The 18,005-nt window shown below is 39.5% G+C and overlaps 1 long non-coding RNA gene across 3 annotated transcripts in view; it reads left to right on the plus strand.

Annotated features, from left to right (window-relative positions):
* Positions 1-18,005, plus strand: part of LOC148186787 (uncharacterized) — a 185,366-nt gene that overhangs the window by 96,080 nt on the left and 71,281 nt on the right. Inside the window, exons 4-5 of one of the 3 annotated variants that reach the window (XR_015779129.1) lie at positions 9,133-9,228; positions 9,336-9,808. The exons of the other annotated variants lie outside the window; for them this stretch is intronic. This is a non-coding gene — a long non-coding RNA (uncharacterized LOC148186787). Of the gene's footprint in view, positions 1-9,132; positions 9,229-9,335; positions 9,809-18,005 lie in introns of those variants that run through there. 3 annotated transcript variants of the gene reach the window in all.

An 18,005-nucleotide genomic window follows, 5' to 3' on the forward strand; every position in this document is an offset into this window, starting at 1 on the left:
ATCCTTGTGTACACACATCTGCAAAAACAACTGAAATCACTGTAGTGTGCATGCCAGGCCAGTAGCTGGCAGTGTAACTTTGTAATGACACACCATAGAAGAAGAAGACGTGCATGTGCAAAGTGCAGCCGTGACGTCGCCGTTCTCACAGAGGCGTATTGCCAGTTTATACAGCGACAGATGGGGCGCCGTTTTCAAGAAGTTAAACTCTGGAGCCCAGATTCAAAAGTTTTCAGGCCCCCAAAAGTCTTTTGTCATGTGAATGAAAGACCAAACCACAACAAAAGTTTACATTTGTAAATGGCCCCAAAACCCTGAAAATGGAGGTTGTAAAAACATTAACAATAAGAGACTAAAATGCTCCATTAAGAACATAATAAATCAACAGAAAAGCAAACGGCCCAAAAACAGAAATACAAACAGCAAAAGCAATAAAACCACAAATAAAAGGAAATACAAACAATAAAACACAAATAATATAAGTCAAATAAATTGACATAAAAGACGACATCACATAGAAGCAAGTCTGTAAAGTGGCTTTTAGGAAGTGATTTCAAAGAAGTCTCTGCTGCTGCCAGCCTGATTTCCTCCTCCCATTCAGCTTTAAATTTTAAAATCATGATGCAGAAAACATTTTTACGCAACTAAAACCACAGAGAAATTGCTGTTATCCAATTCAGTGCAACCTGACGAATTAGTCAGGGTTTCCTTATTTATTATTCATTGGCCCCAACAATGATATCAATTACTATTACTTTGAAAGATAGAGAAGAAAACAGCTGATGAGGAGATTCCTCCCAGAGCCTTTTTCCAGACTTCCCCCATCCTCCCCGGTGTGTTGCAGCGAGAGTCTGAGCGCCGAGGAGGAGCCGCGTTATGAGAAGATAACACGGGGAGATTGAGCAATCCAGCGAGCGTGACACCGCCTCTGGCTGGACTTCTTGATTACCAGCCGCTCGCTGCTTCTGTAACCTCAGCGGGGCCCTTCGCTGGAGAAAACTCCTCATCACTCGCCTCCCACCGCGCCTCATTACAAAGCCACCGCCGCTAGCGCTGGTCCGGGATCAGCTCACCTGCACTTCAAAACTCACACATGGCGTGTTATTAAAGCTGATCTGGGGTCAGAGCTCAGAGACGGAGGCAGCTGAAGACTCTCTGGTGTCAGAAGAATCAAACAGGCCTGCTGGATGTGGTGATGTTATTGGCTCACCTATGCAAACGGATCACGTGAGATCACGTGACCTAACACATGCTGATGACATCACACTTGAGCCCCCTATGGTGGCGTGTCCTGAACTGCACGGACAGAAGCTGCTGTTTGATTGGACGGATAAAAGCAGCAGGGACTCTGATTGTAAAATCAATATGAAATGTGGAGAACATTGATGACTGAATTCAGCTGGTAAATAGAAATATTATGTACAGTAACATAAAGGTTAAATACGCCTTTTGTTTTTGTAGCTGCCATAAGTGGCAGTTAGACCTTAAATTTTATTCATAACATTAATATTTGAGTTAAATCAAATAAAACCCAGCCCTCATGGTGACGGGCGGGCACCGACCGTCCACATCAGCCTTTAACATGTTGGGTATACCTTACACGCCAAGCTTTAACTTTCTGAGGTGTGAGAACGGGTTGCATGAGCACGTAATTTTAGGGAGCCCGAGTGCCCTTACAGGGTGGTCAAAATCTCATCAGCTCAGTCGCCAGCAGATATTGGCATCATGATGTTGATGCGTATCGTATCAGCGTTTCTGATGTGCCGTAGAATGAGAGTGGACTTTGTCAGCAGGAGCAGGAGGGGACAGACGCCAGTTTAACAAGAAAACAACAAACAATGCTTGTATAACGGATAACGGAGCGACGGAGCACTTTTTTTTTGAGTCATTTCTGTGTTCCTGGTGGATTTTTAGCCCCCAGTCAGGGCGTGTTTGAGCGCGGTTTGCACATTGTTCCGACGGCCTGAATTTTCAAAGCCCCATTAGTCCAAAAAATGTCCCACTGGTTCAAAGCTGCTGTCTCCGATAGACCGTTATCCCATAACAAAACACTGCAAGAAGTCCAGTGAAACAGCAAAAGGCGCCACGATGTGGACTGCAGACTTTCCCATAAAACCAAACACGTTCTCATCACCAAGTTGGACTTCTGCGTCTACATATTACGCTCTAGGTGTCCTTCTGCACCTGCTGTTGACATGGGAACGCTGGGACGCCAACAAATCCACATGCTGGCAAGGATGGTTAGGATGAGAGGAAGGAGGCACATGGTGAGGTGTAGAAAAAAAAAACACATTCGGGCCCCCTCCTCTGCCCCTCCCGCCTGTCAGGGACCTTTGTGCTCCTTATATCACGTCCTTACTGGCAGCGTTTGAACCCGACGGCGTCCAGCAGCGTATCAGGCGGACGTGAAAGGTGGCTTTTGCCGTCATGATCTTTCGTCGACAGCACTCACAAAGTGGCGGTATTTGACAACCTCAGAATGAGTACGGGCTGGTGTTTCCGGTGGCTTTTTAGCCCCAAAATATGTGTGCGTTTTAACTCAGAGTGTACATTGTTGCAACGGCCCAAAATGCTGAAGCCCCGTTATTCCAGTGAAGTCCAGTGAAACAAAGCAAAAGGCCTCACCATGCAGGCTGCCTCCAAAACTTTGAAGCCTCCAAATGTCCCATTACACCGAAAGTCCATTTCTTCGACAGCCAGTTATCCAAAAACAAATTCCCATTGCTCCAAAGTTCTGTCCCTCCAAAAATACCCCCCCCCCCGCAGATAGACGAGCTGGTTGCCAGAAAAGGACTTTTCTTCAGACCTTTCCTAAGAACTAATTTAAGAAAAAACTGGAAGATTTTAGTGAACGAGTGAATTGGTGTCATGACGTCATTCAGAGGAGGATTTCTGGGAGCTCATGTCACGTGCAGGTTTTTAACACGTGCACCAGACAACATGTCTGAACATGCATCAGTGGTGACAGCTTCATGTGAGAGTCAGTAACTGCACGGCGCTCTTTGAGGGATTGCGGAGGGACCGCAGCGCCGAGGGATTCGAGTCGGGCAGAATCCTAAAGAGTTGGCTCCCGTTCTGCTGTCGGTGCGAGCAGTCGGGGCCGCCTGGAGCCGTCAGCGGAGAGCAGGATGAAAACTGTCACATCTGTGTCTCAGACGACTCGTCTCATCGTCTCTACGGTCCGCTGATGCAGCTGAGGAGCACCGTCATCCTCCGCCTCCAAAACTCTGTACAAATCACTTCAGGTGCTGATTTTGCGTCAGCGGCGTTCAAACTCGACACTTCCTGTCCAAAGAGCTACTGAGGCTGCAGGGAAATACCCGAGATGATTTTCACATACGCTCAAAAGTAATTCAGACAAGATGTGCACTGTTTGTGATGTGTAGAAGAGGGCGACACAGGACTGAGCTTTTACTGCTGTCCACTCCCATAAAATCTCCTGTCTCGTCCCAATCTCAAGACAGAGTTTACAAAAAACCATCTCCCGCCTTAATCCAAAAAAAAAAAGAGTAAAATAAAATAAATAATAAAAAGTCCTGTTTTATCCCAATCTCAAGACAGAGTTAAAAAAAAAAACACTCCTGTCTCCCATCCTAATGCCGAAAAAGTAGAAAAAAAATCCTGTCCTGTCTCAATCATAAAACAGTTAAAACAAAAGAGAACTAAAATCCGTTTCCTTCCCAATCCCAAAACAAAGTAAAAAAATAAAAATAAAATAAATAAATATATATATATATATTAAAACTCCTTTCTCCTGTCCTAATCCCATATCAGAATAAAATTAAATTAGATTTAAATTAAAAAGTCCTTTCTCCCATTCTAATCTCAAAACAGAGTCAAATAAAAATACAAAAAACTCCTGTTTTCCATCCTAATCCCAAGACAATGAAAATCCTAAATAAGAGTAGAAAAAACCCCAAAATAAAATAAATAAAAACATGTCCTGACCCAGTCCCAGAATTATGACTTCAGATTTCAGAACCTAATAAAGCAGCATGACTAGCACTCAATGCTAACACAAAATGGGAATCACCATTAACGTGCTAACGAGAATTAGCATCGCAATTGTGATTTGACATTTTAGGCAGATTTGAATATTTAAGGTTGATGCGTCCCAAAATTGTGTGATTTTGTGGCTGTGAACATTATTATTCCATAATTAAATCATTTTCCATACATTTTTATTTATTAATGGCATTTTTATATCAGTGTGATTGTGTTTGGTTACTTTAGGATATTGAGCAGGGAGTTCAGATTTTTTGCAAAGAAAAAACTTTAATTGTGGATGAGGACTTTATTTTTAAAACAAACAAAAAAACATAAAGTTATCCTTTAAACGCCAATAATTTCTGTAAATTCCCGAATAGTTAGTGATTATGTCTTTATTTTGTAGCTACCTTTTCGAGTCCACCTTGAAAACAAACATGATCCTTTAAATTTGCCAAATGAACGACTTTAAATATAGAATTAATTTATATAACCATGATATAACAAGTCAAGGAAGAAATATTTATTTTTCCAGGCGAGCTCGTCTTTATGCTAAGCTACGCTAGCCGCCTCTGAGCTCCAGCTTTATATTTTAGGAGCAGATATGAGAGCCGGATCAGTTTTATCATTTAAGTCATAGAAATAATGATTTTCAATTTCATCTTTTACTATTTATCAGATGAAGTACATAATTGAAAAACATGTTCGTAACTTGTCTCAAAAGAGGATAAAGTATGTTTTTTTATTTCTAATTTCATTGTTGTGCTTCCTGACCAGTTTCTAAATACCAAACGCATCATCACAAAAAAACAAATTAAGGAAGAAATGATTAATTTAAAAGAATAAATGGATGAATAACTGAGAACGTCCTCATTTCTTTAGGTGGTTGGTTATTTAATGAAGGCTAATAGCTTCTCATTCTTCTGTATCGTAGAAAAGAGAATTTGTCCAGAGCGAGGATACAAACACGCGCCGCGCTGCAAGAACGAGTCCATTACAAGGACTAAAAATTCATTACTGGCCCCATAATGACGGCGATTAATTCTCACCCTTTGCTGGATTCAGCCCCTTTAAAAAAAGGTCTCAAATTGTCATGAATCTGGGATTCAATAAGATGCTGAACTGCATTTTATGCTCGTGGTGAATTCCAATTAGTTGCAATTAGAGCCTTCGGAGCGGTACGGCGGCGTTTTCTGAGTGTTTTTGCTGAGGTCGCCCCGTCTGTCTCTCAGGGAGCCTGCGGTTCCTGCTCAAGTAAACCGGTGTGCCCTCACAAGCATATTCCCATTTTCTGCTTCACTGAACTGGTGGTCCCCAATAATCCTAACACCATCATTTAGTCAGGCAGGCTGTGTTCTCATTTTTACCCCCACCACCTCCACCTCAGCTCCATTTTCTCCGTCCCACACAGTCGGCGTGGATTCCCCGAGCCCGGCAGAGTAGAATTAATGCGCAGAGTTTGTTGGCCTCCTTCTCTTTGTGCACCTTGAAAGAAATCGCCTCCAGAAAAAGGTGTTTTAAATTCACGCCTCTTTTTTTTTCGACAGATTTCTTCTGTTCTGATTTCTTCTCATCCTGCAGCCGGTTTCTATCCTGCACCTTGCAGAGGAGGTTTCTTTAAAATTATCTTATTTTATTTTTCAAAGGAGGCCAGGGGCCAGTCGCAGCAGCCCCAAACATCTTTTTAGGATTTAAAGATATTTCTAGAGTTGAACACATTTCTAAGATTTAAAGGTGTTTCTTGGATTTCAGGATGTTTCTAGGTTATTTTAAAGGTTTTTAGGATGTTTCTTGGAATTGAGGACATTTTTAAGATTTTAGGACATCTGTAGGATTTAAGGAAAGTTCTCGGATTTTATAATGTTTCTAGGATTTTAGCACATTTTAAGGATTTTAGGATGTTTCTAGGATTTTATGACGTCTCTCAGATTTTAGTACATTTAGGATTTTAGCACATTTCTAGGATTTCAGGACGTTTCTAGGATTTTACATTATTGCTAGGATTTTAGGACATTTTGGGGGATTTTATGACATTAGGGTCTTAGCTAGGACCTCTGTCGGGGGTGTGGGGGATCCTCCAATGGCACTGATTCACAATGGTTCTCAGTGTGAATCACTTTATTTTTATTGTAAATTAGAAAATGTTTGGGGGCCCACAGGCACCGTATCAGGGGCCAGATTGAGTCCACAGGCCATAAGTTGAGTATCCCTGCTGTACTCAGAAAGGCTTTCAGACGCAGCAGCCGGGGCGAAGTGCTTTTCCATCATCTCTGGGTTGCTCCGTCATGCGGACGGCAGGTTGGAACAGAATTGTGTGCTGAGTGAAAAAGGGAGCGAGAGGAAGAATGAGGCGAGGTGACGGAGGGAAAGAAAAGCCTTTCTGTGATGCTGGCACTCGGTCAGGTCTCGTCGAAAGCAGAGCGATAAAAAAATAAAAAACTTATCTATAATAACCAAAACTGGAAGAAACAAAAAAAAAGCAGCCAGATACTGCGGAGGCGAGGGAAATAAAAGTTAAGCCGCCATGCTTGTCCTTTGCACCATGTCCTTTAAGACAGCAGCATTTTTCCTCTTCAGAGATAAGGATTTGATTATCCGGGACAAGCTCTCCTAAAGCTCAGCGCTCTTAGTTCCACAGGCGGGAGAGACATCACAGATGAAACAATGTGTTGTGGATACGAATCAAACGGGAGCGTGCAGGAGGAGCGAGATGGCCGTGTTTACAGAGGTCTGCCCAGAACAAAGGCGGCACAGGCTTACGTTGATGGACGCAAATCCTGAGTCTCGCTAACTACCCGCTTCGACTTCCATCCCGCGAGCGCCTGACGAGAACTTTGATCTCTCACATCCAGTCACCTGGCTCTCTTCCACCAGCCCGGATATGTCTAGACAGATAACCCACACACAACTTTGTTCCTTGAGTTTGGTGTTTAACGCTGTCGGTCGGATTCCTTCACCTCGCCGCCGCGCCGCCTCCTACACGAATTTACAGGATCACAGATCGACAATCACTTCTCACAACAATCCTCCTCCGGCCCCGTCTACACGTACTCACGTATCTGAAAAACTGAAAGTTTGCACCTCTTTTACTAAAGAAAACTCCATCTTTGTTTTACTAAATATCTCCCCGAGAATAATTCTCAGCTGCATCTTTAACAGCCTTAAAAAGGGTGAAAATTTCACTGAGGGCCCCGAGGCAAATATTACCAAAAGTCAAAAGAGTAATTCCATGCATAAATACTTGATCTTGTGTTTTTATCAACCTGAAAATGAGAACACAACCAAAGAGTTTCTATTGCTGTCCAAATTTACTACGTTTCTTGACTGTTATAATGTGAAAAAAACGTAATAATAAAACATATTATGACTAATAAATAGCAACCTAAAGCTAAGTTTATTTACTTCATTTAATACATGAATTTGAGCGAATTCCAGTGACGTGTACTGTAAAAAAGAAAAACAAAAACGTTTTTACCGGAAAAAAGACAAACAAACTGCTAGCTATTGTTGCCAGAATAATTCCTTAAAAAATACAGTGAAGATGTAATGAACTTGATGTAATGAAAAAATAATACATTTTACAATTTAATTTCAACTGTAAAATTGTTGTAATTACAATATTTTTAAACAGTAATATTTACACTGTCTAGTTTGAAGACAAAAATAACATTTCTGTAACTCCATCACCAGTCACCTCATGTGTAAAAACCCTCAAATGAAATCATTAATTGAATTTTTAAACGTTAGAAAATCATAATTACTTTTCTTTCAATTTCATTTAGATGCTATGAGCAGGTAAAATAACTTCTTTTTTAAAAAATCTAATTTATGCCAAAAAAAAATTTCTCATATTTTTTTAGATTTAACATCAACAGAAAAGCTCAAGTTTAAAGAAACATTCAAATATTTTCAAATTCATTGTGAAATCCATTTTAATAATCCACATCCATACTACGTAGTACTACTACTGCTACTTCTGCTCCTAATAATAATAATAATAATAATGATAATACTACTACTACTAATAATAATAATAATGATATGAATTATTATTATTAATATTGATATTGTTATTAATATATTTTTGATTGATTGATTTTAATTTATTTGGAACATGTAAATAAAGAAATTATACTAAAGCAGACAGACAAAAAGGTAATACAGTGGAAAACAATGAAAAACATAAAGCAAAAGAAATAGTCAAACACATGATAACTTGGTTTATATATTCAAAAGGAGTGAATATTAATTAACCAGCTTCCCTATTAATTTAAACCTTTACTGTAATAAATTAAATATATACATACACCTACACACTCAAAAATAAATTTCTGCTATTTTTCATTATTATTTACAGAAAAATGTCTATTATTATTATTATTATTATTATTATTATTATTATTATTATTATTATTATAGTTGTCATCACAAAATAACCTACATATGTAACTTATCTGCAGTTTGCAGAAATGTTCGGTATATTTGAGGAGAAACTGGACGTCAGAGCGACGGGTTTGTTATTGGATAACGGGCTGTCTGAGAAATGGACTTTCAGTCCAATGGGACATTTCTCAGACGAGCAGGGCTTCAGATTTTGGAACAATGAGCCGTCGTCCCGCTGATGGCTCCTCAACAGCTCCACTGAAGCAGCTACAAGTACAGAGTTGCACAAGGGCACCTTGACAGCAGGTGTTGAGGGAGGGAAAGAGTCCGAGGAGGGAGTAAATTTCTCACTTGGGTTCCTGTTTGAGTAATAGCAGCTTTTCTTTTAAAACGAACCCCAGAATTAGAGGCAGCGACTGGCTGCTGCTCCGTGTAATATATTGTGCGATCAGCGCGGCTTAATGTTCTCCGAAAGGACAGAGATCGACCCGCAATATTTCAGGCCTTTCAGGCTTACGCAGGCAGGGACACCGAATCAGAGGGTTCAATAGTGGCTTCATGTGAGCCTCTCGCATCAAACGCCGCAGATTAAGAGAAGATCGAGCCCTTTAAACTTCGAGCGTGCACGTAACCTGGAAGACTCCTCTTTGAAAGGCAAAGAGTGTCAGGTATGAACTTAAACACGGGCCTGACAGCAATTTAGCCTCACCTAATTCCTGCTCTCCAGCCCAAATCTCTGTCTCTATGCTTCTGATATTTAAGATTCAGACGATGCACCACAGAGCGTTTGAGAGGAAGGAGAGAGAGGAGGGAGGAGAAGCTGTTTTTGAGGGAAGGAGCAACCCCCCAGCAGTTAAAGTCAGACTCTTTTTTTATCTTTGAATCTTTTTATCAAGAAAAATATTAAACTGAAGAGTGCCGAGCAGCACAGCTCCTCATGACATTTTCCACTTGCCTGTACCCAGCGTCCGTTTCCTCCTCATCAAACCTCGACCCGGCCACTCCACGAGGAGACGAAGGGCAGCTTCTGTGTCTCCAGAGCGTCTTTTGTGTCTTTGAGTGAGCTCCTTCGTTCTTACATCGAAGAGGAAACTCTGTGATGAGATCTGCGGTTTGGTAGAGAAAAATCTGACATTAAGCTGCCTTCACGTGCTCCCGGAAATATTCTATTTACGAGTTACGAGCACACGAGCGTCTCTCCAAAGTCGTCACTACGAGTGGGAAATTGGGAATTTTCTATGAAATGAGTTGCAGAGTTGTGACATTTGTGTGACGTTTCCGGGCAGCATGAACGGTGGAAAGCATGAAAACAGTGTCAATAATTGATGGTAAAAAATTCTGTGTTTTGTGATTTTGTTACTAGCAGCTTTCATTAACTTTAAGTAGCTGCACTTTTTAGTACATGTGTGTATTTGCTATAGCAAGCAAACTTTTAATAATAAAGCACGCCAGGCCATTAAACTATCAGTGATAACTTTTATTTTATCTTATCTTATCTTATTTTTATTTTATATTATCTATTTTATTTCATTTTATTTTATTCTATAACTTGATTTGGTGACTTTACATCATAAATGCATAAACATGTAGGGCAAAAGTCAAAGTTTGGTCAGTGGTTATAATTTTTTTGGATTAATTTCTGTATTAGATATCCATTTTTGAGCACATGTAGTATGGTATTAATGTTTATAATAGTGTGAACTAGATTAGTTGGAAACTTCTTTTTTTCCGCATAAACCCCGATAAGTTATTTCTAAGTTGTTTTAGTGGTTTTAAATACGTCTTTGAAATCATGGCTCACCGTGTCCGTTTCCTTTGCTCTTTGGTGTCGTGAATAAACTGCAAACAGCTTTCAGCGTCTTTAAACGCTCTTAGCATTAAAATGCAGCCCGATTTCTCCGTAGCTTCCATGTTTTTCTCACTTTTTGACCTCAGAGCTCATCAACACAACCAAGTCGGAAGAACAACTTCCCAACTCGGAAAAGCACGACCTTCCGACGTCACATGAACGCAGCATCACCCTGTAATTTTATAAATTTTACTACCTTTGTGGCGCGGGGATGCTATGTAAAGCGAGCATTGCAAGTGGGATCGGGCGTTATGTGTTTTTCATACTTTCCTGGAACTTCACCGCGGTACACGGTATGTGACGGTATCAGTGTGCGACTGAGGACAATTCAAAGTGCTTTACAGAGCAATAAAACAGAAAAACATAATAAAAGATACAGTTTTACAATAAAAGAGTAAATAAATGAGATATAAAAGGTTAAATCAGTTGCTAAAATTTTTTTAAAAAATAAATTAAAATTTTTTTTTTAAAAAATATACTGTGGGGTGTTTTTTTTAACTCAGTGTGAATGTTTAGAAAAAAAAACAAAAACATTATTGTGTTATTTAAACAGCGGCAGCTCGTGACAGCTGCGACCTGACCCTGTTTAAGAAATCCTTCTTAAATCATCACAAAATGTTTTACTCATATAAAGATCACAAGCTCAATAAAAGGCCTTTTCATCAAACAAATCCAAATGAGCAAGATGTACGACTGGAGATGAAATGAAAAGAATTAGAAGCAATTCTGCACCTTTTTAATCACTCCTTCTGTTGCAGCATCAGACATCTTTTTAGGTTTGTAAGATCCAAGGATTTTTTATCTCCCTTTGACTGTCACCGATGCCAGCTGAAGGGAGTGAGGGATTCACCCAATTAATTTAGTGAAGCCTGCAATAAAAAGGCTGAAAAGCGAGCATCCAAGTGGACGGCCTTGCAATTCAATTAATTAAGTAGAGTGCGTGTTGCTCTGCACATGAAACGCTGAAGTTATTCGGTGATGTCATAGTGCAGACAGAGCAGCTGAGACTTTTGTCTGCAGATGCCTGTTTGTGCGTCTCAGAGTTACGAGACGTCTGTGAGTTTAGGCTTTATATGCAAACTGCAGAGAGTATCGTGTTTCATTCAATTTACTTGCCTGTGCAAATGGTAGTCAACAAAATTGACGTCCCGCTGAGATATTAAAGTTTTATGATTGTGTGTAACAGACTTTGTCAAGCCTCTGCAGGAAAATATACTGGAGGAGGATTATTGATACTGGTCCACTCAGAAAGTTCTGGCAATTCACTGCGACAGCTACAGGAAGTTCAAGGAGACGACTTTCTGTTTTTTAAGTTGTCGGCTTCACTCAAAGACAAGCGTTCAACATGATTTCTGCCAAAGTGAAGTTTTTTGGGAAAGCCGTCAGAGCTTAAGAAGTAACTCCTCATGAGACGTTTGAACACACTAAGTTGAAATTTTGCCCACAAGCAAAAGAAAAGCTTTTGTCAGATTCAGCAGCGTTTCCTGCTTTTTTCCCTCTTTATCAGGCTGTCATAGTTAATATTCAGATGTCCGAATCTGGTTTTATTCAAGGCCAGCTGTCTGAAACCATAGTTGATAAGCTTAATAGTTATAAGTTATGCTTATAACTTAAAAGTAATGTACATTCAAGTTTCAGGCCATCGGAGACAAAATGCATTCACAGTCACTCATTTGAGCGGCGTCCTCAGTTCAGATCTGGTCTGAGCCGATTTTCTGCCCAAATAATCATTGAGTGTGAGGGGTTATCGAAACGATCTTAACGTTACCAACTGTGTCGGAGCCTTTCCGATCTCAAATCGTAAATATCAAACATGTGTGATATTTACAATTAAATTATATGAAAATGTGCGTATATATTTATTTATTTTGACTCACCTGGTGTATTATAGGGGGAAGTGACGTAGGAAAAATAGGAGGCTGTGCCGGCTGTTACCGTTTAGGAGGTTGGCGATTCAGAAAACCTTTTTATGCTAAAGGATTTTAAAGCAAATGATGGTTATTTTTTAGAAACTGTTGTGGATTTTTGCTCAGGAGGACCTAATCTGCGACAGGGCGTGTGGTTTTGTTTTTGTTGTCGTTGTTGTTGTTGCTTCCTTTTTCCTTCTTTCGCCCACCTGTGGGACAGTAAGGCTATTTGACTGCATCAAGTAACTATTTTGGGAACTTTGGGGACTGCTGGGGACTCTGGATTTGGGGATTATTGGGATGACTATTTCTTTAATTTGTCAGAAGTTTCCTGTTCCTGAAGTATTCCTGTTATCGTGTGATTTAATTTGATTTTTTTCATATAAGATGATTGAAGCAACAAGTGAATTGTCGTTAGGTAATCTTTAATCCTGATGGCTATTTTGGTGTTAAATGTGAGATTTTCTGTTTAGATTTGGAAATACAGCTGATTATTTAGTTTCATTTGGAGCAACTAATTACCGCAGGACAGATCGACCTGTAACATATTAAGTAGCATATGTACCTTTGTACCATTTTTACCTTGTTTTTAAGGTGAATTGTTGCATTAAAAAGCCTAATTTTAGCTGGTAAACTCTGTCGGCTGCCTGACTTTGATGCCTGATATCATTATATGAGTCTGTTCACAAGTCAAAATGTCCACTGTGGAGGGAGTCTGTGATAATGTCCCGATGTCCTGCCCCCACGACCCTCATGTTACACCTGCCGACCTACAGATGTTTTTAATGTCTCATGTCAATTAACACTTTCACATGAGGGTCGCAGAGACAACAGAGCAGCAAAAGCAGTTAGACCTTTTCCCTAACATCTTCCTCCAGCTGGCCCCGGGGATCCTGGTGTGATTCCAGGCCAGCTGGGTGATTTAATATCACCAGCGTTCTCTCATTATGACTCAGTTTTTTGGGCCCGAGCACCGACCCAATTCCAGGCGTGACGGCCCTACTGAAACTGAAGAAATTAGTATTATTTTTGTCTCATATGAATGGTATTTTTAAGGGGATAAAGGTGCTCGAAACCTCATGAAACTTAGCTCACGCATCAGAACTGGTGAATATTTGATATTTTATGGGTCTTGTGCTTGGGTATAAAAAGGTAAAAAGGTCCTAAAAAGTAAATTAAAAACTATAAAATTTGGTGAAGACGTGTATCATAGACAGACGTACAAAAACCCTGTGTGTGTGTGTGTGTGTGTGTGTGTGTGTGTGTGTGTGTGTGTGTGTGTGTGTTTAAGATGGAGCTTTTCTTTTTATATAATGCTGGGAAGTTTAATAAATAATAATAATTAGTTGATTATCCCTGCTGTAAACCATCTTCAAGGTGATACCACAATTATCATCATAGATCATCAGACCGATTATTGATGATTAATTAACAGTTCTCACATTTAAACAGACTTTTCAACTTACTGCACAATTCAGGATAAAATAAAAAGATGATGGACAGGGAAATAATGGCTTAAATGTATCATGTAAACAACATGATATTTTCATTATAATATTACACGTCCACAGTTCGCTTCATTGCTTGGACATGTCCACATCTCGCTCCATCGCGTGGACATGTCCGACAGCCCGCTCCAACATGGACATGTCCAACATTTTTTGTTGCTTTTTTTGTTGCCAAAATACTTTACTTTTTTGTAATTTTTTGCCTGACATACTATATAATGACATTTTTTATTTTGACTGAAATACTGTACTGTAGCTGTGTTTGAAACCGTCCCCTCTTTCACTCGCTCACTATTCACTCTGTAGTGCGTATTAAATAGTGCACTATAGAGTGAATAACCAAACCAGATTTCGGACACTACGTTGGATTTTTTTCCCCCCGATAAATACATGACTGCATTGCATTGTGGTAGATGGGAGTTGATGTAGGGTACATCGTATGTACACGTAATTTGCTGTGCATTGTGGGCATTTTATAGTGCACTATATAATCGATGAAATTTACAGCAGAGAATTCAAACACCACTACAAAATGGTGAACACACTATATAGTGCACTATATCCGAGATAGGGCAAGATTTGGAACACAGCTAATGACATTTTTGCCATTTTTTTTGCCCGATATACTATACTACGTCTTCTTTAAGTTTCTTTAAGTTACACGGACGTTTCATTTTTTTCTCCTATTGCTTTTTTACAAATTGTGCAATTAATGTTCCGTTTCGTTTGTCATTTAGTGTTCAGACTGTTGTTGGGTGTGACCCCGCGCTCACAGAGCACCGTTTAATAATCTTTTAACTATCATGCAACTGCCAGCCTCAAACAAACGAGCGCCGTGTCTTTTGTCAGCATCGCGTCGTGTTCTGCTGCTGAAGGAAATGCCTGTGAGCCAAAAGTTCCTCATCCACGGCGTATCAAAGGGAACACCTTGTCTGGCTGCAAGCTGCAGCGCACACGTGCAGATTACCTTCACAGCCGGCGTCGTTCAAAGCCAATCCACAGAATAGTGAAATGAGGAGAGATAAAGAGGCAAAGTCACGTTTTCACTCGCAGTTAGAAGCGACGCTCTTGTAAAACCCAGGAAATAATCAATTACTTTTTCACTGCCCCGTTTGTCCGATTCAAGCTGGCATCAAAGCGCCGCTCAGTTGAAGGGAGATGAATTTGGTTGCGTTTGAATAACAACTTTGATTTTTGCATACATTTTGTTGGTTGTGATGCGGCGTCGGCAGGCGTTATCACAGGACACGCGCCTGTCGAGGCTTCAGCTTTTTAAAGAGCAACTTTGTTTGCTCATTCGGTCAAACGATGTAATTTCATCCTGTTTAACTCTGTTTCATGCGGCACATTCACATAAGAAAAGTCTGTATTTTACTCAGATTTACTGACATTATTCCCCACATGTGATGTCAATGCTCCACATAACATCCTTGGATCCTTAAATCCACCTCTGCGCTGAACCTGTTGAAAAATAGAAAAATATTCCTCACCGCATAATAATGCTGAAATACTCATTCATAATTTCCACTGCAGCCTCCTCAGAAAATGGGGTGCAGAAAAACAAAAAGAAAAAACCTCAAATCACCAGCAGATCACAGAGATGTGGATTCACACAGGACTAATATTATCCCCTGACCTCTGGGTTTGCTGATATATGGTGGGTAATTTTCCCTGGAATTTTTACGTTACAAATTTCAGACAAGGCTGAATCACGCAGGATCAAAATCACAGACGTCCTCCATAGTTATCACAAGTTACTGGAGGACCTCACATAAAACTACTCCAATATATGGCTTCGGACTGTTTTGAATACTCTGTTTCCAACCATTTTCTTTTTCTATTCTGGCTGTAGTATTAGGTCATAATATGTCGGTATATGATCATTTGCTCCAGGTACTCCAGGTGTTGACACTACATACACTGCTAAAGTTACATCTTGTAACTTTTGTCTAATATCTTGGAAATTTAAGCTCCATTTCTAAAGTTGCTTATTGCTTTTTTCCCATGTTTTTGAGAGAAATTGGTTTTCAAAGGGTTAATATCTAGAACACGTGTCCCCTCCTGTAAAAACATAGCAGTAGTCATAGCAGAGGACTTTTATTTTGACAGAATTAATGACATTTACACCATAAAATGATGCAGAAAACGCATAAATTGGTGCATGAAAGTTCAGCAGAATTCAGGAAATTAAAAATCCTCGTTCCCACGTCCCCCACAATGTTGAATCGAAACTTACGCCTTCGGTCAAACGATTGTGCAGTCGTTCAGTCACACAAATTTTGCATGTATGTGAGAAGTGAAACATGATTTTGATGGATACAAAAGTAAAGATGACTCACAGCATTGATTCACAGAGTGGATTTTCAGAGTAGACCTGCAGTTTGAGGCGCGGATGAGGAATCAAACACAAGCTGAGAGGCAAAAAAATTCAGGCGGAGAGCGAAAGAGAGAAAAATAAAAGGCTGTGGGTCTGCATTGTAAACAACTCTTACCCCAGGCACCGCACGTGGTTCATATGAGAAGCAAAAAAAAGCTCATCATATCACAGATGGCTACCCAATCCAAGGCAAATGTCAAAAGGACTCTGATGACAGCCAGAGCACCTGTGAAAAAGAGCACAGCGCCGAGAACATGATGGATTTACAGATGGTCGTGTGTGTCGGGAGATGATGGAAACCCCATCACAAATGTCTCTGTATCAGCTTATATTCAGGCACATTGAATCAAAAAACACTCCCATTTGGTCCCAATGTTTATATTTGCAGTTCTATACATCCAAAGCAATCATTTGTATCTCTTTCAGACTGAATCCGACTTCAAATTATGCCAGAAAACACTCGCGGGGAAGATAAACAATGAGATTCAGTCAAATAAGACTTGTTTAGTGTACATTTACGAAAAAAAGAGAAAAAAAGACACTTTTATGGAGATTCGCAGCAACAGTCGTGTTCCTCGCAGGCTACACTTTCACTAAAGGTCACTTCCTACTAAATGTAAATTAGTCAAAGTGTTTCCTCTCCCACTTTCTTATTATTTCACATTTTGCTCCCTCGGGATGATTTGAATGACAAAGCTCCGCTCGGCTTTGAGGCTAAAGGCAGAAGAGTCTGCACAAAGCCGCATTCTCCCTGAGCCTTTTCCCAGCCAATACATATGCTAATACTTCAAGTCACAGCTGATCGAAGAACTTACGCTATGAAACATTTTACAGTAAAATTTATTCAAAACTCGCTTTTCAAAAAAAAAAGAACGTATCCGGATCTCATTGTCGGGTAAAGTGGAGCAAATATCCAAGAGAGTGGCCTTGTTTGTGAAGCTTTGGTTCTCCAGGCAGCCATGAAACACAGTTTTACTCACAGAAACAATAATACCTGGTCTGACAATAATGCTCCCTTTAGTGTGTGACTCTCACCTGTATGGAAGACGTCAAATGCCTGAATAGAAACTAAACATACTGAGAAATGAAGGGAAATACAGTGAATACTATTAGGTGTTTTTCCTTTTTAATTTAACACATTTGATGAGCCATAAATAACCCTTTAAAAACTGGAAACAGCACCAGTTTTATTGTGTTTCGCTCTCAATAGTATTTCAACCTTCGAATCTGGAGCAAATATTTTCTTTTAAAAAACGTGAGAAAAAGGCAGGAAGTGACTTGGCAAGAAATGTCCGACAAATTGAGAAAAAAAAAGGACATTTTTATTTTTTATCTTTTTAAGCTAGTGATAAATGTCATCAGAGCAATATTTATTATTAAGTTATCATGATTTAATATTTAACAACCATTTTACAGAATTAGTATCATTTTTAAGCACCTTTTTTCTTTACATTTCTATGTTTTTGTTTGTTTTGGTTTGTTTCGTTGCTAACTTTTATTTTTTACTAATCTCTAATCTTTTTACTTAATCTGGGTTATTTCTTCTTAAATTTTGCATTACCTTTTTAACATGTTTTTGAAAGAAATTAAGCCATTTTTCCCAGCTTTCAAAGATCTAAAGAGGCTCTTTTACGCTAATTTTCAGATTCATACTTATACTTATATATATATATATCATACTTATTTTGTGTGATACTTATTTTGTGTGATTCTGCGCTGGAGCAGATCACCATATAAAGAAATCCATCACAAGCTGACGTCAGTTTGAAGTGGGAAAAAAACGTTTTCGCCCATAGAGATGACTTCTATATCCGCATATCGCAGTATTTTAAACTTTGACCCAGTTAAGTTTAAATGTCAGACATTTTTAAACAATTATTTCAGAGCATTTTGACCGCAGCAGGGGACCAAGAACCTTTTTGAGATACTCTGAAATTAAATGACCGTTTTAACTTGATTATTGCTTATTAAAGTAAAAAAAAGCAAATTGTCCT

The sequence above is a fragment of the Plectropomus leopardus genome, chromosome 16, assembly GCF_026936395.1.
Source record: "Plectropomus leopardus strain MGB_pleo_1.0 chromosome 16, ASM2693639v1, whole genome shotgun sequence".
Classification (NCBI taxonomy): Eukaryota; Metazoa; Chordata; class Actinopteri; order Perciformes; family Serranidae; genus Plectropomus; species Plectropomus leopardus.